The 24,953-nt window shown below is 46.5% G+C and overlaps 1 protein-coding gene across 2 annotated transcripts in view; it reads right to left on the reverse strand.

Annotated features, from left to right (window-relative positions):
* Positions 1–23,682, reverse strand: part of HMGXB4 (HMG-box containing 4) — a 402,840-nt gene extending 379,158 nt beyond the window's left edge. The window contains exon 1 of one of the 2 annotated variants that reach the window (XM_078684139.1): positions 23,501–23,682. The gene's annotated coding sequence lies outside the window, so the exon portion shown is untranslated. The remainder of the gene's footprint in view (positions 1–23,500) is intronic. The other variant, XM_078684137.1, reaches the window with a different exon arrangement.
* Between the last annotated feature and the right edge of the window lie 1,271 nt (positions 23,683–24,953).

Consider the following 24,953-nt stretch of genomic DNA (forward strand, 5'->3'; position numbering starts at 1 on the left):
AAAGAAAGAAGCTGCTTTTAGATATCACGTGACGTGTTAACAATCGCTCTGTGTTTAGCTGTGCTGTATCCGGGATTGTCAAGACACGTCGGGTCATCTGAGAGTGATGCATTAGGTAAAGAGACATTTTATGAGGCGGACATGTGGGTTAGACGCGAAGTCATCCGTCTGGAGGGTGACAGCTTTTTCCCGATCGCGCCGACAAATATAAGAATGATGTACACCATGTGCTCTTACACCAAACACATCTTTTTATATCGTCTTGTTTGAAATGTGTTTTTGTAATGATAGCAATGTGTTTTACTTCATGCAAGCAGTGTTTCATGGAGTGCTCTGTCTAGTGGGAGCTCGGGGGAAACACCCATCACAACGAAGTGATCAGTTCGCTAGGACATTACAACGCAATTAGAACATCGCAATAACGTTTACATCGCAAGGCACAGCAACGCTTAAACGTTTACATCGTAAGACATAGCAAAGTAAGCCTCAACAACGCAACTTTACATCGTAATGTTGCGTTTACATCGTAAACGTTAATGCGATGTTCAAATTGACTGCATTGTATACATTCGCGCTGCTGCCTGTACAAGCAATGTCTTCTTTGGCTGTTCTGATTGAATCATATATCAGCGTTCAAATCCCTCACACATCTCCACATGCGTTTTCATGTAGAAAACTTAAACATAAAACATCGCCTATTGACTCTGGGCTTTTATAACTTGCATTGTAATCATTGGTTTTCATTGCTCATCATCAATAGGTCAAATACATAGGCTTGATTGAGTGTCCTTGCTTCTGCCTGAGTTTTGAGCAGCTATTATTTTTTCGTCCATCATCCTCATCTCAGTGCTTGCATATTAAGGCTCGATACATCGAGACAGTAACCTTTGAAAGAATATCTGTAGAAAGACTTTCACAAGAGGACATGACAGTGGGATAGGAGGTGGTGTAACGACCACAACTGCCGATTTAGGCGCTGTGGGACCAGGTTCAAATCTCGGCGTCAGCTCAACATCCTGTGATTCTGTGCAATTAACTTAATCTCCCTGTGCCTGCCGAATGTGTCCTTGTCTCTCTCTCTACCTCTCTCTCTCTCTCTCTCTCTACACCCTCTCTCTCTACACCCCTCTCTCTCCACACCCCTCTCTCTCTCTCTACCTCTCTCTCAACCTCTCTTCACCTCCTTCTCTACCTCTACCTCTCCACCTCTACCTCTCTACCTCTACCTCTCTACCCCTCTACCTCTCTACCCCTCTACCTCTCTACCCCTCTACCTCTCTACCCCTCTACCTCTCTACCTCTCTACCTCTCTCTCTCTCTACCTCTCTCCCTCTCCCTCTCACCTCTCCCCCTCTACCTCTCTCAAAGATGGCTGCGTCTATGTGGGATGCGGTGGACTAAATGGCAGCCGGAGCTGATAGCACTGCTTGTCCTTTAAAAATAAAAAATAAAAAGCATTGGCATAGACAATAGGTCTCCCTTTTGGGGCCTTATAAGTGTTTAGTTATCCAGTACAATATCCTTGGTGCAACAACATCAAGTGTTGCATGGCTAAACACTTATTAGGTCCCAAAGGCAAGACCTATTAGCTATGCCAGTGCTTGTTTGTTTTGTTGTGCTACTGTGATTGCCACCTCTTATTTCATTTTACTTTTTCAACTTTCCGGATTTTTGTCTGTAACGTGTACGTTTGTAAATCTCCTTATGTAACACACTTGATTCTATTTTAAAGTGAACTAACACTTTTGGGTAAAGTCTGTGCTATATAAAATTGCATGAATAAATAGTTTGTTAAGTGCAGGCCTGGTGAGGCACATATGAGGCGTCAACAACCCGCCTGATGGCGGTGAGTTCAGTGAGGCCCCCTCGGAGGCAGAACATGACGACTGTGCGGACCAATGCACATGGGCGGGCCGCGGAGCCATATCATAACTGTCGGCGGTCATTGCACCTCCACTCATCTAGTGGTGCCTGCCTTTGCTGGAAATCCCCAATATCCATTGTGGTCATCCCCAGGCTTGTGAAGCCCTAAACGATCTCCGATGGAACAGAGAACTCTATGGCGGGATTGAGAGTGGCGGAATTGTGGAACTATTAACGCTTTGAATCTTTGGGATATTTTCCCTATTTGCTGCCTTCAAGCCTCGAGTGACAATGGTTGGATCGGCTGCAGGGCCAGCGGACTATCGGCGAGTAGGGGGTCCCAATTGAACTGCGGGTGCTTTAAGACTGCTGGGTGATTCCAAACTGCAGCCCCCCTTTCCTTAGATGACCTGCTGCTTGAGGCCACAATATTAACACGCTTGGCTGGGGACTTACATTGGGTCCATATTATACGAACCGCTGTGGATTGTGCTGGGATCCCATGCCATGAACCAACTTATATACCTGGCCCTACGTTATTTCAATTGTGCATCACAGTGATTGGCCCTCCCCTTCACAAATCCATTGCCCTACATGGACTTAGAGGTGCTGAACTATAAAAGCAGTGGGGGATTGAGGCAGCAGGTCTTCATTCCGACTACCATTCGACACAGAATGGCTGATTCCCACCAACAGGTTCCTAAAGAGCCATTTTGGGATGATCCTTGACTACGCTATAGGAGTTGCGGGCTTAACTCCTGATGCAACCTGCCTCCAGCCTTGATACTGGTCGCAGACACTGGAAGAGGCACACAGTTGGGAAAACAGACAGGCTGCACCTGACTACCTTGGTAAAGAGTTTCCCTGGCTGGCAGCGGCAACTACCTCAGTTCCCCTCTTGCACACAAATAATTCCGATCCCCAGCAGAGATGACTGGGGACAAGGGTGCCCGGGTGGCACATCAAACATAACTAGATCAGTATGCACTTACCCGATAGGGTGTGAATAAAACTGGAGGGGAAGAAACCCAAAGTCCTGCTGACCAACCTCCGAACGACAGTGAGACACTCACACTTAAAGACATTATGGCAGTTATTCAGGGTGTCCGGGGATCCCTGGGTACAAAAATGGTTACGGTCTCCACGAGGTCACACGATTGAAGGACACAGAGAACTCGCTCAAGACCCTCCAGTCATAAACTGCGACCCTTACGAAGCAAGTCAAAGAGCTGTGCACTACCACAGAGGTCTTGAGGGGGCAAAATGGAGGAATATGAAGGGGGAATCAATGAGAAACAACGTTCACATAGTTGGAGTCCCTGAAAAGGCAGAAGGAACAGATTGTGGCCCTTTCCTTTAAAGACCATATTCTGAAGGCACTATAGCCCAAGGTTTATCCAATTACTTTTCTCATGAACAAACTCAAAGGGTCCCGGGGTTCTGCCCAAGCCTGGGCCACCACCACATACAATTATAGTGAGAATTCTTAACTTCAGAGATTATCCTCCAGATGGCTATTCAGACTTCATGCTCTGTATCCAGAGACTGTGTCTCGGTTTTGCTGAAGTTAAATGAGCCCCACTAGAGCAACCCCTAAAATACTCCAAGATGTTCCCAGTTCAATCGCAGATAGTAGCAAAAGGAAAGACCTGGCATTTTACAGCCCCAGAGGTAGCGTGGCACTAGTTGGAGGAGCGCGACCACGCAATCAATTTCATCAACAGCAATTTGAACATGACCCCTTGGACCATAGCGAAAACATTGATTAACTGCATGAGAGCCAAATATCACTACAACAACAGACTGCTGGGACAGCAGCTCACCATCATTAGCACTGATTTAATGGCGCTGGGTGAACTTGATGTTTCTCTAGACCGCAACTGTCCTATATATTCACACTACGACGGAGCAACTTCCTTTACTTGGGGGCTGACTGCTACAACAGCCAAGAACATTTCTGAAACCAGACCACGCTGATGTCATTTGGTAACACATAAGCTTTCTGGGGAGAGGTGGGGGTATTGCGTGTGGCAGCCACTGTCTTCTACTGTTTTAGTATTGATTTGGGGTGCAGGCACTCTGCAATGTTTGGGGGGCTGGCAGTTTTGAGTCTGCTGTGCAGGGACCTCGGGGTGGGTTTGTTCTGGGGATTCTTATTTGTGACTGTTGTTATTTTTTGGTTTGAAAGTTCAGTTGTTTTGTGCAACACTGGCATTGCCAATTCACTCAAGCATACACATAGTATCCTCACACTCCGCCCCAGGTTTAATATTGGGTTAAGTAGATCGACATCCCTCTACGACTCCGCAAACCCGTTGAAGACTGCCCTGACACATCAGCCACAAAGCTATTGTCCTAGAATATGAATTGCCTGAGGGACACAATCAAAAGGGGGCTTGTCTTGCAGTATATCAAGCACCTCATGTAGTGCTCCTTTAGGAGACTCATATGCTGGGTACTATCGATCGTGCTCTAGATCAATGGCAATACAAAATGGATGCCCAAGCGGGATAGTCGGTTGGCTCCAGGGATGTGGGTATTCTAACACTAAAGTCACTTTCACCTATTGTTCAGAGGGTTTGGCCATATACACATGGTAGATATGTTGCCCTTACTGGGAGATGGGAGTGAGTAACACTCAACATCTGTTCAGATTATGTCCCACCCTCTCTTCATGACCTTGTATTCCCTGAAACGATTGCCCTGCTTCTCCGGAACACTGTTGTTGGGTGGCGGGGAGGGGAGGGGGGCTGGGGGGTTAAAGGTTTCTTCAACATGCCTTTATGTGACCAAAAAGACCAATGGCCCCTCAAACCAACAGGTTCTTCTCGCCGATCAATGGCCAATTTCTTGCCGGTCCTGGGCCAGACTGATATATGGCGTGTGTATAACGCCAGGGACCCGACAATCCATATTCTACTTAGGAGCACATGTCAGATTTTTTGTATAGACTATCCCTTTACCCTCACACACCAAATGCAGTACTATTAAGGGGCCCTACTTTTGTCACGAGGGATAAAAGACCATTAACCTACATGGGCTGAGTTTGCTCTACACAGAGGCTCAGTCCATTGAGACATAGTGCTTAGTCCCTGGTATCTTATGGAACCTCATATTAGAGGGGGGGCTTCTTACTACAACAGGGCCATATTTTTCCACCAATGAGAAATCGGTAGACTCTGCTCAAACACTATGGAAGGCGTGTAAAACTAATAAAAGGGCAAAGCCTCTCCCTGATTGTGGGTCATAAACAAGATAAGAGGACTAAAATGGAAAGACTAGAGAAAGAAATTCAGACATTAGAACACAACTTAATTAGTCAAAAGTGTACTGATACTAAGCATGTCCTATACCTTAAAGAAAAAGAATACAAAGATCGGCAACTGATGCGGCCAAGGAGTGTCACAGAGCCACACAACACAGCCTCTACAAGGTGGGCTATAAGGCGAGTAAAAGCCTGGCATGGTTAGACCAAAGAGATCAAACAGACGATAATGTCCCCGTAAGGGACAAACAAGGAATAACTAACGCCTTTGCCACCTATTATGCTCAGCTCCATTCTACAGCAGTTTCTGCCATGGCGCAGGAGTACAAGAAACTGACCAATATTTGCTTACCCAGACTCCGGCTACTGATAAAGCCCTACTTCATGAGGAGATAACAAAGGATGAAATAGTGACAATCATACACAACTTAAACTCTGCTAAGGCTCTTGATCACAACGGACTGCCGATTGAACTGTATAAGCCACCGGCCCGAAACTTGCCCCCCACCTCCTCCTCATGTATAAAGAAAGTCGCCAGCCCAGAGTGCTTCCCGGAGATCAAAGGTTGGCCTCCATAGTGGTCATTCACGAGGTTGGTAAGCCTCCTGATGAATGCTCTTCATCCCAACCAATATCTCTCCTCAATGCAGAGGTTAAAATCCTGGTTAGCGTGTTGGCCTACCACTTAATAAAAGTGATAACAACATTGGTCCATCTGGATCCATTTGGTTTTTTTCCCAACAGAAGTACATCCCACGATCTGAGGCGCCTTTATGGCATACTGAGTCAGGCAGGTAACCTCCAAGAAAGTGCGATGATAATCTCGCTTGACGCCAAGATGTTATTTTAAACTGTGGAGTGGGCATATATGTTTGAAGTACTAGCTAGGTTGGGTTTAAGGCCCATGCTTCCTGAAGTGGATACGCCTCTTATATTCTTGTCCGTTAGCTCAAGTGAAGGTCAATGTAGGAAGATCGCAGGTATTCGAACTTCAAAGAAGCATACAACAACGATACCCTGTGTCACCACTAATATTCGAACTAGTGCTAGAGCGTCTTGCGGCCTGAGTTCAACATGACCCTTGGTATGCAGTCTACGCTGGACGGATGACTGGGAAGACAAAATATCGTTGTTCTCAGACAATGTGCTGCTCTATGTTCCAGGCCCGTATTTTACACCTGACAGACTCATGCAGATATTCTCTTCATTTGACCGGGACTCGGGTTACACAATAAATTTACATGAATCTTTAAATTAGAACCTGAAAGGCCCAACACCGCAACTGCCCTGTGACTGTGAGGCAATTATAGCCATAGGGGTTCCAGTATTTCAGAATACATATCACAACTGACCCAAACTTGTTTTTTGACAAAATCCTATCACCTCCACTAGTCAGACTGAAGAATCATGTCCGGGCACTGGAGGTTCGTGCCACTCCTCAGTAGATCCGAATTATTTAAGATGAGGCCCCTACCCCGTTCCCTCTACGCTCTACACAACATGCTCTATGGGGCTCACAATATTTCAAGACACCGGAGGGCGAACTCCGGACACAGGTCTGGGATGAGGGTCAAGCCCGCGTAGCACTACGCAAACTCACGAGGGGGTGCTATGATGGAGAGATCGCCCTTATTGATATCCAGAAATACTACTGGGCAGTGCAACGACTACCATAAATAGCTGGTTTTCCAGCCATTAGATGAGTCTGCGTGCCGAATGGACAAACTGATGATGCAACCGAGGGGACAAATAAGTGTTCTTTATGGAGCTATTTGAATGCACAAAGTCCAAAATCAGACAACAGTGGTGATACACTTCTGGCATACAGCCATGAGGGCACTGGGCTGGATAGACAGGATCACACAAGTAACACCCCTCTGGGCTATTGCAGATTTGGGCTCCCTGGTAACACAATCAGGTTTTGACAAGTGGGATCTTATTGGCTTCTCTCATGTTGGAGATTTATGGGCTCAAGGGGATGTCATCCGATTCATAGACCTACACTGAAATTGCAAATTGGTGCCCTCTAAGACCTTTCGTTACCTGCAAATAAAGCATGCACCTAGAGCGGCGTTACCGAAGGGGACGAAACACCCTGATTCCCCGCCCCTGGAAGACAGACTGCTAGATGAATATATGCCATGCAAAGCCACATCACTGATGTATAAAAAGTTGATCAACAACATCCCTGATGCCCTGCTACATTTAAGGGACTGATGGCCTCAGGATTTAGAAGGCCTCGACAAGAGTGGTCGGAGGCCTTAGTATCCACAAGAGAGGTGGCCATATGGGCAGGGTTTCGCCTTGTCCAACCAAAAATACTACACCACTCCTACTATGCACAACACACTATGTTCAAGATGGGTAAAGCAATTGTTTAGGATTGTAGGCGCGGCTGTGGACAAATTGGCACCTTTTATCACACTGCATGGGACTGCCCGCTGATACAATTGGGACTTGATTGGGAAATGTATATGTCCCCTTTGCAGTACCAATGTTACTATCTCTGCTAAATAGTGTTTACTCAATATTTGGGGAAACCAGATCTCAATCGCATGGAGCGAATATGGGTTACATTGGGGCTGGGCATAGCCAAAAGGAACATTGCACATCTCTGGGGGCAGAACAGATACTGCAACGGTTGGATTGGCAGAGAGACTTGGACTGGTGTATGCTGGCGGTGAAATGGGATCAAATTTGGGAAATTTGGAATGGATATCGAGGTTTTGTCTGAGATTTTTTTGCTCCGGATTCTTTGAAAACATCCAAGTCAGAAAATTTGTGATCAAACTCAATTATTGTCAGTACAGTGGGGAGGGGAGGAGATTATGTATGCTGAGATGGTATTTAAGTTGCTAATCATGTTGATGCATGACCATGTTTTATCTGTGTTTCTTATTACACTGTCAAAAAGAGTTCTAAAAATAAACAGCAGTATTCCTGACTATGATGAGGACCGGTCTTTACTGGTGAGATACCAGTTAGAGCATTTCGCACCAGTCTGGGAAACATCAATTTCCAATGCTTGGGTGCTTACAGTGGTAAACAGAGGGTGCAAGATAGAATTTTCGGCTCCGCCTCGACCAATGGGAACCATATTTACACTTTGCCCAGCAGACTTGACCAGGAGAGAGTCTATGTGGGATTCTGTTCAAACTCTGTTGGTGAAGGAGGCAATAGCATCTGTCCTTACAGAGGAGGAAGGCTAAGGGTCCCTTTCAAGATGGAGATGGAAGGGAGACTTCTTAATCATAGTTGATTAGGAGGATGTCTGTCTCTATGTTCCAATGTGCCAACATCATCAAACATTCCTCCGTTTTTTCCGTGAAGTCATCATTTCCCTTTGTCCCCAACACCATAAAGTTTGCCCAAATTTGCAGCCAGTTTGGGATCCCTCTCCTGAACTTTTTTACTTCGCAACAACTAAGTACCAATTTATTTTCTCGGTTTCCCGCTTCAGGGTCCTTGGGCGTGGATGCTCTCTCTATACTCTGGCCTCCTGATTTCCTATATGCCTTTCCATCAGTTCTATTAACTCCCCAAACATTGCTAACAATCAAGAAGGAGAGGGCAGCGGTCCCAGTGGTGGTACCATTCTGGCCTCGCACAGCTTGATTCTCTTGGTTGAAGGAGATGTCCATTCAGCCTTGTTGGAGGATCCCCTGGTCTCCCACTCAACTTGGGGACCGGGGGTATCTGCTTCTGGCTCGACTCTCTCTCTAGGTCTGAAAGTTGTAAGAGTAGGACTGCAAAGTAAAGGAATCCCAAAATAATTCGCTGAGGCAATCCAGAGTTCTCATTCGTCCCTAGACACAGTTCTAACCATTGGAGGAATGTTGAGCTGTGGTGCTTAGGGCACTCAGTTTCTTTGTTAGATTGTAATATTTCCACGGTTTTCCAATTTCTTCAAGATGGCAATAAGAAACTGCAAATTACTCTTTCTGAGCACAATGGGCAGCCAGTCGGGCATTTTAGGTATCAGATGGGCTGCTTCTTCAAAATGAGGACCTGGTAGTCAGGATCATGAAATGTTTTACCATTTCTAGACAACAGGTTAAACCTATGCAGCTCTTTGGAATCTGCCCCCCCTAGTGTTATAGGCAATACATGGTGTTTTTTTTAGATTTTACTCTTTTTTATTAACAGTTTCATTGTACATACATTTGTAGCTCTGCCATTTAATACACTTGAAAGAAGGAAGTATTGACAAGACTCTAATGCTTGCAGTTCTGACATGTCCTTCGCTTACATTATGCTTCACCCCGATTATACGAGTCAGTACGTTTGCTAAAGTATAAGTAGACCTAACTAGAGGAGGGTGAGCACTGGCCCCCGACACAAAACACAAACTCCCTCACTCCCCCACCCTCCCCACTGGTATGCAGTTTTCTCTTTCCCGGTTAACTTCTTCACGAGCTTGGGCTCTGTGCCTTCACTGTGCCTCCGAATTATCTTCCGTTGCTGTTAGTCGAAGGAGGCAGAGGTATTTGGGGCACATAATCTCATTAAATTCGTAGGACAGTAAGGAGAGAAGGGGTTTCCACACCTCCCTGTAACTGGACACCCTACCCGAAAGAGAAGCCTGAATGCGTTCCATCCCCAAAATATACCACAATTTATAGAGCCACCCCGTTTGAGTGGATTCCGTTGGCGTGCCCTACAACGTTATTATGTTTTGAAGAGCCGCCCCCAGTGCTAAGCCCATCTGCTTTCCTTTGCGGGACTTCAGTGGGAAGGTAAGGGAATTGGGCAAACCTAAAACCACATAGCTCTGGAATCTCGGAATCTACGTCTCAAAGTGCCCGTCAATTTCATCTAGAATCTTCGGCCAGTACTTAGATAGAATCGGGCAGTCCCATAACAAATGGAGTAGAGTCTCTTCCCCCCGCATCCTCGCCAGCAAGTTGGGCTGCCTTCCGGGTTCATAATCAATAGAGAATGGACACTTGTAACCACGTTACAAATGGATTTTTTGGATCACCCTCATAAACGCTATGTATATTATGCGGTTTATATCGTTTTTCCGCCCCACATATGCGTTATGGCATTATCATCGGGTGTTCCAAATTTGTGCAATATGCCAGCCTCAAGCCCGAGGCAATCTCTGGTGTAGCGTGGTAGTGTCCAGAGATATAAGTGTACCCCCCAAAAAGTGGAAGGATGTATTCCATAAAACCGAAATTTCTCCTGTTTTAAACTTTAATTGTCAAGAGAGAATTTTCGTAGTTAAAAACAAGGGGTATAATGGAAGATCGTGTTAATGGATCTCTTTATATCACTTCCGAGAAAGTCGACATGTTTCTGTCCCATCATGCCCAGCCAGGTCTAAGGGACATTCGTCAGGACAAACACACAAAGTTAAAAATGATTCACACAATTTGTGTTGGATAAAGTGGTTTTTCTTCCCACTCTGCCTCCAAATAGGTATGTTCTACCTGAAATGGATGTGACAACGTATCAACAGGGGCACAGGGCTCTCTGGTCCTAAGCCGCACTTCGGAACTGCTCCGCGTCTGTTGCTGATTCAGAAAAGGGGGTGGTGATGAACAGAGTGCCTGAATTAAGCAGACCACTCTTACCCAGTCCAAAGATCAGGGCTTGATCCATCACCGTTTTTTAGCTCACTGCACCATCCCAGCTCAGAACTTGGCTATATGCAAATTAGTCTGTTCCTGTCCCAGTGCATGATGGGAACAGGGCAAACCAAACTACCAAGCCAATTCTTATACTGGGAAGGAAACAAGCTTCCGGGGACCGGTTTCTGCCATTTCAGGCGTCGTCGGCCCGGCTTGCTTGAATCCTGATGGTGCAATGAGCAAGGGACTCACATCCGAGTATACCCTTCCACGCATATGGTGGACAAAATGATTCAGAAAAGGGGGTGGTGATGAACAGAGTGCCTGAATTAAGCAGACCACTCTTACCCAGTCCAAAGATCAGGGCTTGATCCATCACCGTTTTTTAGCTCACTGCACCATCCCAGCTCAGAACTTGGCTATATGCAAATTAGTCTGTTCCTGTCCCAGTTTTTGGCCACTATAGGTGTGGCAGGGTATACTCAGACATGAGTCCCTTGCTCACTGCTCCATCAGGATTCAAGCAAGCCGGGCCGACGAGGCTGAAATGCCAGAAACCGGTCCCCGGTAGCGTGTCTCCTTTCTGGTGAAGAATTGGCTTGGTAGTTTGGTATGCCCTGTTCCCATGATGCACTGGGCCAGGGACAGACTAATTTGACTCTGTTCATCACCACCCCCTTTTCTGAATCGTTTTTGGCCACTATAGGTGTGGCGGGGTATACTCAGACATGAGTCCCTTGCTCACTGCTCCATCAGGATTCAAGCAAGCCGGGCCGACGAGGCTGAAATGCCAGAAACCGGTCCCCGGTAGCTTGTCTCCTTTCTGGTGAAGAATTGGCTTGGTAGTTTGGTCTGCCCTGTTCCCATGATGCACTGGGCCAGGGACAGACTAATTTGCATATAGCCAGGTTCTGAGCTGGGATGGGGCAGTGAGCTAAATAACGGTGATGGATCAAGCCCTGATCTTTGGACTGATCTTTGGACTGGGTAAGAGTGGTCTGCTTAATTCAGACACTCTGTTCATCACCACCCCCTTTTCTGAATTGTTTTTGGCCACTATAGGTGTGGCAGGGTATACTCAGACATGAGTCCCTTGCTCACTGCTCCATCAGGATTCAAGCAAGCCGGGCCGACGAGGCTGAAATGCCAGAAACCGGTCCCCGGTAGATTGTCTCCTTTCTGGTGAAGAATTGGCTTGGTAGTTTGGTCTGCCCTGATCCCATGATGCACTGGGCCAGGGACAGACTAATTTGCATATAGCCAGGTTCTGAGCTGGGATGGGGCAGTGAGCTAAATAACGGTGATGGATCAAGCCCTGATCTTTGGACTGGGTAAGAGTGGTCTGCTTAATTCAGACACTCTGTTCATCACCACCCCCTTTTCTGAACCGCGTCTGTTGCTGGCTTTGCCCCCGGACCTGGTAAGAAAAACCACTTTATCCCACACAAATGGTTACAAGTGTCCATTCTCTATTGATTATAAATACTGAATTGGGGATTTGAATGGACAATTTAATTCCTCCTCCCTACTTTGATTGTTATTGCCTTCCGGGTTCCCCTGATTCAGGCGCACTGGTGTCAAGTACCAGTATGTAACTATCTTAAACGCGGTTTCCTTACTGGCGGTGTTCCTCGCTGTGTGTTTGGTCCTGTAATAAATGTCTCCCCAGTCCTACCTCATCAATTCCCTACCTAATTCTCTCGTCCACCGCCTCTGACTGGGGGTCGGCTCAGTGGGGGCTGGCTTGCGGAGCATGTTATATATTTCAGAGATCAACCTATTGTTCGATGTCTTTGTGACCAGCCATTTTCCATACTTCGTCAGCTTTCTGTTTACCTTGGGGTGTATGTCTGGGTGTAGAAGCCAGTGTCGCACCTGTGTGTAGCGATACCATTCTGTCTCTGGAAGCGTGTAATCATGCCTCACTTGCGTAAAGGGAATAATCCCGTCTATATCAAACAGGTGGCCTGCTGCTTTAGAAGGTGTGGCTTGCCATGCTAGAAAAGCCTTGACATCCATACCCAGTGAGAATTCCTTATTCTCGAATAAAGGCATCATCGGGGAGGGAAATGACATAAGCTTCTTTTCCGTGGCCACCCCTTCCCAAGCGTCCAGCACCGCCCTAGTAATGGGGGAGCCCCTTAAGCCCTGCGACCTATCGGCCTTTTTCAGGAAGGGCACCTTCCACAGAGAGATCTGGGCCAAAGCTCTATCTTGGAAGAGTCAGCGCTTCTCGACTCCACTCCACTATCTCAATTGAGATGCTCTATAGAACTCTTTAAGGTTCGGATCCCCGGCCTTCCCTCCTATGCCCTCAAGTAGCTTAATTCCCGGTGCTTGCGTGGTCTCGCTCCTGCCCATACAAATTGAAAATTCTCCTTCTGTAAGGTCTTAAGTGTCCCTCTCTGTGGCTTGGCCAGTAGCGTCTGAAACAAGTATAACGCCTTCGGAAGGATCAACATCTTTATTGCAGCCACTCGGTCCATTAACAACAATTGGTGTCGCCGCCACGCTAGCAGATCTTTCGTGATCTGTCTAGTGATTTTTCATAATTTGTGGTAATCGTTTGTTGGACCGATGGAGCTAGCTCGATCCCTAGCTAGGGGATCAACTTCGGAACTTGGATCCCCACGAACAGATCTTCCCCCAGCCTTGAGCCCGACTGGGCATCGGCTAGGTTTAGAACTTGCAATTTCCAAACGTTAACATTAAACCCAGATACCCTTCCAAATATCTCCAGCTCTCCAAGGAACGCCGGAACTGACCTCCCTGGAGCCTTGAGTGAGGCCAGAAGGTCATCCGCATACAGACTTATGGTATGCCTCTCCCCGCCAAAGGGTATGCCTGTGACGTCCGGATTGTCTCGTACCCTCTGTGCCAGCTGCTTGATGTATAGAGCAAACAGGAGGGGCAACAAGGGGCACCCCTGCCTGGTGCCCCGTCGAATTGGGAAAGGACAAGACGAAATCCCGTTGACCCTAATAGAGGCGGTGGAAGAGCTATAACAGCTCGCGATCCATGCTCTAAAGCGTTCCCCTATCCCGAAGTGAACCAGCGTGCGTTCTAAGAAACCCCAGTCAACTCAAACGCTTCGACCATCAACAGTAATGCGTCCATATTCGTGCGGTGGGGCTTCTCTATCAGGTGAAGGATCCATTTTGTGTTGTCCCCTCCTTGGCCATTCTGTATGAACCTCGAATGCTCTGGTTCTATTATTCCGGGAATCACTGGACCCAGTCTCGCCGCCAGAATTCCCGTGAACAGTTTGAGATCCACATTCAAGAGGGACACTGGGCGATACGAGCTGCACTTTGTCTTGTCCTTCCCTGGCTTAGGGAGGACCACTATAGATGCTGTCAACATATCAGAAGGAATCAAGCCCGACCCCACAAATGAATTAAACAACCGTGTCAAGATTGGTGTGAACAGGTGGCAAAAGGACTTATAAAAACCCCAGGAGAAGCCATCCGGCTCCAGTGACTTAAGAGGTTTAAGACTTGCTATCGCCCCTATCACATCCTCTAACCGGATCAGAGAGCCCAGCGACTCTGCCCGGTCCTTAATTAGCGCTGCCGTCTGCACCCCTTGTAAGTAGGATGTCGCCAAGCTATCCAATATTTCCTCTTTGGAGTATAAGTCTATCTAAAAGTCCCAGAATGCCCGTGCTATGTCCTCGCCGTCTGTTAGAGTCTCCCCACTGTCAGTCTCTATAGTCTGCACCCTCGTCTGCTGGTTTCATGCCCTTAGTTTACTTGCTAGCATTCGTCCCGTCTTGTCTCCGCAGCTATAGTAAGAGTGCTTTAGCCTCAGTGCTGCGTATTCCGCCCTGTCTAAGTCCAGCCCCACCAGTTGTGTTCAAACTGCCTTTAACTGCCGCCAGACCCTTGGTTCCCTTGTCTGGCTATGTACTCTTTCCAATTCCAACACCTGTGCTGAAAGCTCCGCCCTTTTTTCTTTAGGCTCCTTATTCTCCGCTGCAGAGATCGCTATTAATTCCCCTCTCGCTACCGCTTTCAGGGCTCCCCATATTGAGGCTGTTAGGGTGTCTGGGACGTCGTTCACTTCGTGATACCCATGGATGCACTTGGTAAGTTGTGCTTTCACCCCGTCTTTGTGGAGCATTGTTTCCCTCAGTCGTCAGCCCCCTTTTGTTCTCCGTTGCGGTGGCACCTGCCCAGAGACCATCACGGCATTGTAATCGGACAATGTCGCTGGGCAAATGTCCACTTCCCCTACCATATGATTGATCTCTATTGTTCCCAGCAAGTAATCCAAGGGTGCATGAGTCTTGTGTGTGTGCAATATGAAAATTGCAATGTGTGTGGATGAGCCTCCCTCCATAGATCCACCAATCCCAGGGAGAGCAGCCACTCTCTGCCTTCCTGTGATACCTCACCCATCTGTGAATATCGTTAACCTGACCTGTCTTGTGTCTCAGCCTTCGCTATGTTCTGATCCCCCACTACGATCGTCTTACGTTCTTGACTGTGCATGACCTCCGTAAGAGCCGATCTCAAAAAATGTTCTTGACCGGTGTTAGGTCTGTAGATGGAGCCTATCAAAGAGTTGTGTCCCCCCAATCCGGAATACGTGAGCCAGTAGTCTTCCTTTGATCTCGACCACCTTCTCCCCCACTGTCCCCCTTAAACCTTTTAGCCAGCAAGATGGCCACCCCCGCTTTTTGTATCCGATGTAGATGAAAATAATTGTTGTGGAAAGACTCTGGATCTCAATCTATGCCAATCTTTGGCAAGGAGATGCGTCTCCCGAAGGAGGCATATATCCGCCTCCCAATTTTCCAGATAAGAAAGGATGGACCTCCGTTTGATGGGATTATTAAGGCCTCTCACAATGAGAGTGAGAATCTTCATCGTGGGCTGGGCCATTACTCCCTGTGGGGTGTGTAACTTTGTTGGCATGTCCCTGCACCTGTGCGCTCCTCCTTCCCCCCCACCCTGTTGCCCCACCCTTCGGTATCTAGTGCCTGACTCTTTCCACTCCATGTCAATGAACTGCATACCAGTGTCCCCCCCCTCTCCCTAACCCAAACTGTGAGCCCTCGTGATCCCCATATTGTCCAGAGTCCGCCAAACATGTTCGCCTGCCCTTGTTATTCAGAAAGGTTGGGAGCATCCTGTGCCCAAAACCCCCCTCACCTTCCCGCTCCCGTCAGGTAGATCTGCCATACCCCCAGCCCTGCGTATGTCACTTATCTGTTCCTCAATCGTCTGTGGTATCCGCATTAGGGGATGTCCCTCTAAACCATGGGTACTCACAAACTTTCTCTCGGGCCAAATTTACAGTGTGGTTTGTGACCGAGGACCGTACAGCTGGGGGCGGGGTCAGTGGGGGGCAGGGCTAGAGGAAAAAAAAATCACTACCGTGAGGCTAAATATATGGTACAGTGTAAACGTTTCGCTTAAGATTATAGGGCAAAACTAAGATAACCCCGGGTTTGATTTGCAATCTTAGGAGTGACACTAAAGGCAAAGGTTTTAGTTATTATTAATAGAAATCACAAAATGTTAGTATTAAGCCACAACTAGCCATATGTCAAGCCCATGAATGTCTAACACACACTGTTAATTCATGCATGTACGGCTTATTTAATGGAACACTGTATTTAAATATCAATAAGGGGGAGAATAAGCACACTTGAATTAAAAAATGTGTCCAGAGAGGAAGGTCTTCAGTAGTGTTTATCCTCAATTATCTCCAGTTACATCATCATCAATGTAGTCATCATTATTTCAAGTCTCACACATCATCGGCACCTTTCTTCAGATCTCCAGTTGTATTTTGATTAACAGACCTGATAAAATTGCAAAGGAATGCACTACGTCATGATTATTAATCAATTTCACTACCACTGACCAGTTTTACTGGCATTAAGGAAGTTCAATGGAGTTTAGCAAATGCTAGCTATTCAAACTCACAGGCAGCATCCCCTCCAGTGCTCACATGGACTCCCTGTAGTACGATTGTGGAAGGCACGGTCACCCTCAAACCAACCACCAATCGTAAACATCAATCATTTGAGACCTGCTATAAAGATAAGTTGTTTTCTTTAAAACATAAGAGAAATGGCCAACATTAGTTTCTTTAATGATGAAATCTCCTACCAAGGCCTGCAACTGGCACGATTTGGTTTAAAGCCCGGTTCTCTGAAACATCAATGACGCACTTAACAGCAGCAGGAATTTCGGATGAAAAGGAAGGATTTTCAATATACAAAAGTTGGCATTCAGGGCACTATGTTTTCACCCACATTGAGCCCAGTCACCTGCGTGGTCTGAGAAGCTCTGCATATTTCCTTCTCAAACCAGACACGTACTCGTGTAGACCTGTTCAGCGTGTGTGCGCCTTGCACACGTCTGTGGGCTCTTCCTGTAATGATGAGAGGACATTAGTATGTCCTAGTGCTGAAGGAACTGCAACATGGCTTGGTTCTGAATGAGCGCGTGCTCGGCCCTCGTGCTGCGCCAGTTACCGCAAGTAGGGAGTGCAGTCACATCTTCCAATGCACTTCTCGGCATGTGCTCGTGCGCACAGAAGGGGGCCAATTAAACGAAGCTGTTTATAGTGCATGAGCATACATACAGCATTAGAACACAGGGAAATAAAAGGATGAATTCCTTACAAGCCAAGCGCAAAATTATGTGATTCTTTGAAAATACAAGCAGGGGGACAAAAACAGAGCTCTCCAGAGGCGGCCTTTTGTATGATACTGAATTTAACCCCTTCCATGCTGATGACGAGCTCAGCTCGTCATCAGCGTTACCTGCCGTACGCTGATGACGAGCTGAGCTCGTCATGTAACGCGGTAATTTAAAAAATGCCGCACACAGCGGGAAAAGCCGCCGCACGCATGCGGTTAAGGAACAGGCTTTTTTTCGCCGTGGCTCGTTTTTCTTGAAAACTAGGGAACAGCACATGCTGGTCCACTAAAAGTCAGCCGATGCCATGCTGCAGTGAAGATTCTCCGGGTCTGCGGGCGGACAGGACGTTGTCACCAAGGACACAGGAAGCTCCCCAAAAGGTCCTTTAAAAGTCAGCTGTAAAGGGCCTGTGCTTCCCGCCGTGTGCCGTGTGTGACGTCAGAAAGGCGGCGGGCCCAGAGACAAGCAGTAAACAGAGATGGCCGCAGGAGCAAACATAGTGAATGCGTATTGAATACGTATTCACTACGTTTGCTCCTGCGGCCATCTACTCTGCTTACTTACAGAAAGGAACGGGCATATGGCAACAAGGTCCGCGGGCCGCCAGTGAAGGCCGGCCGGGCCGCTGGCGGCCCGCGGGTCGTACTATGAGTACCAGTGCCCTAGACAATGTCTCTAACACTGCTGGTCTCTCCTGCACCATAGTCGTGGGATTGGGTTTCGCCGCTCTCTCTGTGCTTCGCCTTCCGGTGACCTTGTGCCATCTCTCCATGGGGGCCTTGCTCTGTCTAGTCTCAGCCTCCCCTTGCTGTGGGTTCTTGATGCCCAACACTTGGCAGGTGTCCTGTAGGGAGCGAAGTTGGTGTCCCCATGAGTACGGCACCCCCTGGTTCTGGAGAGGTGTTGTTGCCACCCGAAACTCCCTCTGCTTCTGGAAAGGTATCAGGACCAAATCTTGATACAGGGAGATTGGGTGATTCTGATATTGTATAGGTTGCTGGTCTCTGGCTGCTCGCAATATGCGTTCTTTAAGCTGGAAGTCCAGGAGATACGCCAGTATATCCGGCGGGGGTGCCGGTGCGGGAGTCCCACTAGATGAGCTCGGTCTATTTTTATGCCCTCCAGCACACTCCTGAAGAGACCCTAGAGATATGTGTAATGTCCGGCCATTCTTCCTTGAGTGGCACTCCTTTAACGCGGATATTATTTCGGCGAGAATGATTTTCCAAGTCCTCTATACGTGCTTGTTATTGATCCTCTATGGAGGCCACTCGTTCGTCCACTGTGTCGATGTCTCATCTCACTTCTTTCATCTCCCTCCATTTCCTGAAAGTCGTCCCGCAGTGTGCCGAAGAGCGTCTCCAAGAAAGCACCAGTGACCGGAGCGTCGTGGGAGTCTGTGTCCCGCCCCGCTTGTGATGTGGGGGAAAGTCTCCCATCCCCACTGCTAGATGGAGGAAGCTTGGTCAGCATCTCTTTAAGGGTTCGGTCCTTCTTGCCCCTCATCGTCGACATGGCCGCACTACCTTACACTGCCTCATCGGGCCTCCGCTTCCCATCGTGTAGGGGAATGTCACCTGTCTTCGGGCAATGGCTGTATACTAATACGACCACCCGTCTCCCCGGACTCTCGAGGGGTGTGGGTCAGTTAACAGAAGCCCATGCCAAATGCGAATCCCTGCGAAGCTGCGGAAGACTCCCCCTGGCGTTGCCGTCGGTGCGCACCCCAATCTCTCCCTGCAGTGGACTGCATGCCCCCAGAAGGACGGTCCAGCTGCGCTTGCAGTCTCCGAGGTCCTTGCGGTTTGCGTGTCCACCTAGTCAGTCGTACGCCGCCCTGCGCTCCCCTACATTTGGTTCCTGCCTTCGCCGCTTCTTCCGCCTATGTTGCGCACACGGCTCCACTGGTCGCAGGCCCGCCGCTCGCTCTTCTTGCCCAGTGTAGCGCACTCCGGCATGTCACCCACAGGCGTGGGCCTTCCTTATGGGTTCATGTAGCTGAAGCCTCAAGCCCCTTTTCCCTTCCTGGGGGCCCCCTGCGCTCCCAGGGCTCTCGCTGGGTCCACTCTTTGCTCCCCGTCCTCCTGAGTTTCCCCTCAGCAGGCCTGTGTCCGGGGTGCAGTTCCTCCCGCCTCGTGCTGACTCTGAATGCTGCCGTGGGCGCCTCGCGCTGGGCCCCCTGGGAGCGAGCGTCTGCCCCGCGGCCTTCGTGTGCTCCCTGCCTTGAGGGTGTGCCTGCGAATGCTCGCCACTGGGTGCCTCCTCTCTCTAACAGGCCCTCAGCCTGTGCCTGCCACCCGGCTCCATTCCTTACGCCGTCCCATCTCTGCCAGTCAATGCCTCTGGCCGCCATACTGTGGGGTGAGGAAGGCTCCCACTTGGTGTTGTTACTCCCTAAGGGCCCTCTTTCTGCCGCCTTGGCTCTCCGGCGGATATCCGGGCTCAGCCATTGGCGTGGCCCGCCTGCTGCTCGCCTCGCTGTCCCAGGCGGTCAGGTGCCGGCCTGCGCTCCAGCACTTCGAGCTGCTCCTGGGGGCCTCGCACCCCTTGGACCGCTCACCAATTCCCCGCATTGGAATTACCATGGAATGCAAACTATCAATGAATTATTACGTGGATAAGTTAGAAACCCAAGCTTCATTACTATGAAAACTTTACGAAGCATCTTCTCCCCACCTAGGATTTTCACAAAAGTTCCAAGCTACTATCTCTCTTGTACGATCAAAACTTGATTACGCCAATGGCCTCTACAACGGATCATCTTTATCAACTATGAAAAAACTACATGGAGGGGTAGTACAGGAAAGGCCTCAAAGTAAAGAGCAATCGGTGGCAGGAAGATGTAGGGGAGGGAATATCTGCCAACCAATCAAAATTCAGGAATGACCATTCAAATTGGGCGTGCTCCCATGGCTCATTTCTACCCGCTGCCAAGAGGAGAACTAACACGGTCCGGCTACTCAGCGCTATTGAGGTGAGAAACCGAGGGCGTTGCAAGCAGAAGACAGGGAGGGAGTAGACAAGATGGAAAGTCAATCTTTTAAATAAATTACACTCAATGCACTTAGTTTAATTGGGCACTCGCCTTGTTTTCTTCCCTGTATTCTAGAGCGCATGAGACGGAGGAGACGCTGGATTTAAGCTGCCCCACCGTTCTAAATAAAATAAAATATCAAGAGAACCTGGAGGCAGTAGAAGGATTATATGTACCCAGAAGTTCTTGATGTTTTAAGATAAGAAGGTAACGGGTCAAGTGTTTCAGTCTAACTTGTTGGATATGGAAAGACTAGTAGTGGGGGCTTAAGCGTGACAATCATGAAATTGGGTTCTAACAAAAATTATAACAGCATGTAGTATGGAGTGGTAGGGCTTGCATGGGAGGTTTTGGGCCTCATGTACCTATGTCGACACAGCCCATCAAATAGACAAATGTGAATTGCATTAAATGAAGGTGTAAACATTGTCTTACTTTGCAAAGCGAAAGATGGCAGTAGAAAATGGAGAAAAAAAATTCTCATAAAAGAAACAAAAAAATGTGTTTGCAAATCTGTTGTACAAAAATGCAAAATGCTTGATACTAATCAAATGTTGATCTGCCTTTGATGACTAAAACGGTGCTATTTAAATACAGTATTATATTTGTCTTAAACAGGACTTGTGACAGGGGCTATATTGCAAGATTTTACAGAGTGATTTGAAAATTCTTGGTCTTGAAAAAGATGGAATATTAATAAAACCCATCAAAACACGTCAACGCATCCTTTACATAATCCATGGAGGTAATTGGATCTGTAGATACTAAAAGGAACAGTGTATCCAGGCCTAGCTATCAAATCGTTCCATCGGATATGTTTTATGATTGACAAAGTATACTGTCTAACTTTTCTCTCGTTTTTTGTCATGTAACATTGTGTTGTTTAATTTTCTTATATTATACATGTCGTGTTTTTTACAATTTTTATATGAATTGGTGACGTAGATTATGTGTGATTTTTGATGAAGATACTGTAACATGTATAAAGGATTTTTATTAGAGAGTATTTGTGATAATTTTTGGGTGTCATAAGTGGGAGTCTATTGTATGGGCTGTATTGTCATTTCTATTCAGAGGTGGGATTTGAATGTGATTAGAGCTCTTTTTGACTGTTCTTTGCTCATCCATGGGATCATTTATTTTTACTTGTTAATAGTACGCCATTCCCTTGGTAGATATAAGGGGTCCCTCTCTTTATCTTATACATAAAATCACTAAATACATACAACAAAAGAACCTCTGCTCCAGTTTGGCACCCTGCCTCAAAACCCCATAATACAAGAAAAATAAACACTGGTAGTACATATTTATCTGTTCAAACAGACAGTGTAATTCATTACACCCAAACATAAGATCCTCTGATAACTATCTTATCTTCAGAAGACTACTCAAAAGTCGGTTCTTTCAGACATGACCACCATACTCAAAAAACAAATGTACAGCATATGCTAGTGGAGAGGTGTGGCTCACTGGTTAGAGGCGGCAGACCTGTAAGCAGAGAACGGCCTGGGACCAGGGTTCAATTCCGGACGCGGCAGGATCTTGGACCAGGGTCAACAGACTCGATAATTCTCGCCTCAGTGCCTACTCTACCCAGGGAACACACTCGGCAACTCTGGGCATTAAGCTTGCCTCATCTCTACAACGGCCCCCACAGACGCCAGGGATGCCTGGTTTCACCCTGGAGATACCCAGAAAGGGACCATCTCACAGCGAAAACCAGGACGGGTTCCCCAGCGGTCTACAGCGCCAGGACACTCGGGTAGAGTAACAGTGCGCTTTACAAGTATCCCACATTTACATTTATATGAACATGTCGAATTTGATTATATGTCAGTATTTAGATATGCACATTGCTTTGCACATATATACTACTTATTGTATACAAATATATAGATATTCTTACAGGTCTGCTTAACAAATGTATATATTACTTATGACTAAAATAGATGTATATTATTTAATACTCAACATGTATTTAGGTCACTGCATAGTTTTCATATAAATTATTTGATGATATTCTTATGGGTCTCTGTTTTATTTGATCTATCACATTGTGTATATATGAGCATAACAATTGTATCTATAAATGCTTCACTATTTAAATATCGGGGGAAAATATAAAATAAATAGACATAAATAAAACATATAATTACCACACAAAAAATGTGCTTTATGTACAGCAACACTTGAAAGTCTGAGCTCCTACATACGTATTTATACATGTACATATTTGACTTTATCCAATACGTTTATTTTTTATAAATACATGTATTCCGTTGTTATGTAGTTCTGTATCCATATACACTAAACTCTCTGACTCATCTCAAACCTCATTTTACTATTATTTACCAAATAACACTTTCTAGACTCTTCCCTCGTCTATCTTTCCTTACACCTATTCAATACAACTAATAGACGTACATATCCACCACTGCAATTAACATCATATATCTCCTATACTAATCCACCACCAATTCCCTTTTGGCTATAGACTTGCATGCTACTCGCCGAAAAGCGCTTCAACACCACATCAGGAATAGTAAGCACTATATTAATACAATTAGAAATTATTTTTTATTATATATAAATACAATTATCAGTTAATTCTCTGTCAGTGTTTTCTCGGATAGCCATCAATGGTTTTGGTTACTGCATATGGTTTTGGTTTAAGAAGCTGCATTTTTCTTTCATTAGGAAGTTACAAATTAATTGATAGAAAAAATACCATTGAGGTCAAAATCGGTCACTCTAGCTAAAAGAACATATAGGTAATATCGAGGACTGCTTTGACAACATTTTGCCATGGTTCTCTCCGGTATCATGGGGCTTGTCACATTTACGAACGGTTCTCGCCAGATTTCTTAAATATTGTTATAGGGCTTGTAGTTCTGTCACCGTTTACCTTGTCTGAATGGTTTAAACACCCCAATTTTTAAGTCCTCAAGAATGCACGAGAAAGTGGTAGAGCTCGTCCACATTGAACAAGCAGACGCATCCTGAGATAGATAACTCGGTACCAGCTTACTCAAAGCATGAACTGAGTGATAAAACTACAAGTCCCATAATGCTTCAGTACCCTGCGTTCTATAATGCCTGCCGCTCGTTTTCCGCTTTTTGTCCCCCTAATTTCCCAAAAGACTCTGAGAGCAGTCGGAATGCCTTCTCCCTTCCAACGCGACCAGCCGGACTAGTACCTTCAATGCTCTGTCCCGCCTCCTCCTCTTCCCGCCATCGTTCCAACAACGCCGGCCGCCATCTTGCCCGGACTGAGCCCCCTTGTGTGACCATCCAATCGCATCCATGCGTTACAAGCCTCGTCCTGCTGTTGGATCTTTCACCAAGTAACAAAGCGAGGCTTGAAACGCATGGGCATGTAGCCTGCACGCAACGCCTTTCAGTGACGAAATAATGTAGTATTATGCGAATGACATTTATTTTGTATTATTTTTGCAGTTTTATAGAGCGCGAACTCGACCCGAAGGTACCATATTTCTAACAAAGCAAACTCAGCAATAAATGAAAAGTTCAACATTTATATTTAATATTATGTCACATTTGGGGGGGGACTTCTAGCATTTCGGGTTGTCACATTCTGCAGTGTAGAAAACACTGATCACTGTATCGGATTGTGGAAGAAATAGATCCTCGAATAACAGTTATTGGAAAATCCCCTTTATGCTTTAACAGATCAATCGCCTTTAATTTAAAGCCCATTTCTTTTAAACTGTTTTACTATTTATTACTTTAGGTCTATATTTTAAAGGGAAAAACACTGGATTTTAATTATTCTCACGATTTCTTTATTTTTGAACTGTCGCTGCATGAAAATACAAGCCAGGCCTGAAAAATACTGGTTAGGTGCCAAATTCTAGCTTTATTTAACATAACCGTAGGTAGGAACATTTAGATAAATATATTTCTGGTATAGGAATTTATAAGAAATTGGATTATAAAGGGGGGGGCGCCCACCATAAGAAAAAAAACTCAACCCTTATCTCAGCCCTCAAAGTCCCTACATTACACTGAGCTCAACCTCCCCTGGTAGCTATGGCGTTTTGAAAGTGGCCAAGCCATCTGTAGGAAGAAATTGCCATGGAGAATATCAGAAGCACCGAGTGCATCCTGAAGTACCTTTAAGAAATGACTGTGAAATTCAGAAGATAACTGTAGTGAATACACTTAAACAGGTTAGTAGATACAAGTATTTATTCCGAAACTTAACCGGATACAACAAAGGCGTGTTGCACCACAGCAAACAAGGCTCTCAATAACTGCTATTACAACGTTCACAGTTTAAACAATGCATATTACTGTTACAGCAGCGCGAGGTAAACAAAGCGCGAGATGACTATTTTAAAGGAAAACTCCGTCTGGTCTCTGCTTGTCCACGTGCTCTGCCCAGCCGGACGAGTCACACGAACAAGCAGACACTACACATCTCCTCCCTTGCAACAAAACAAAAAATATTCACATACATAGTCGTTCAATGTTTCAGGACGTCTAATAACTCTTTTCTCTCTGATGACATGATGTTTAATGGGAGAAGAGGTCTG

Source organism: Lissotriton helveticus, chromosome 1_1 (assembly GCF_964261635.1).
Source record: "Lissotriton helveticus chromosome 1_1, aLisHel1.1, whole genome shotgun sequence".
NCBI lineage: Eukaryota > Metazoa > Chordata > Amphibia > Caudata > Salamandridae > Lissotriton > Lissotriton helveticus.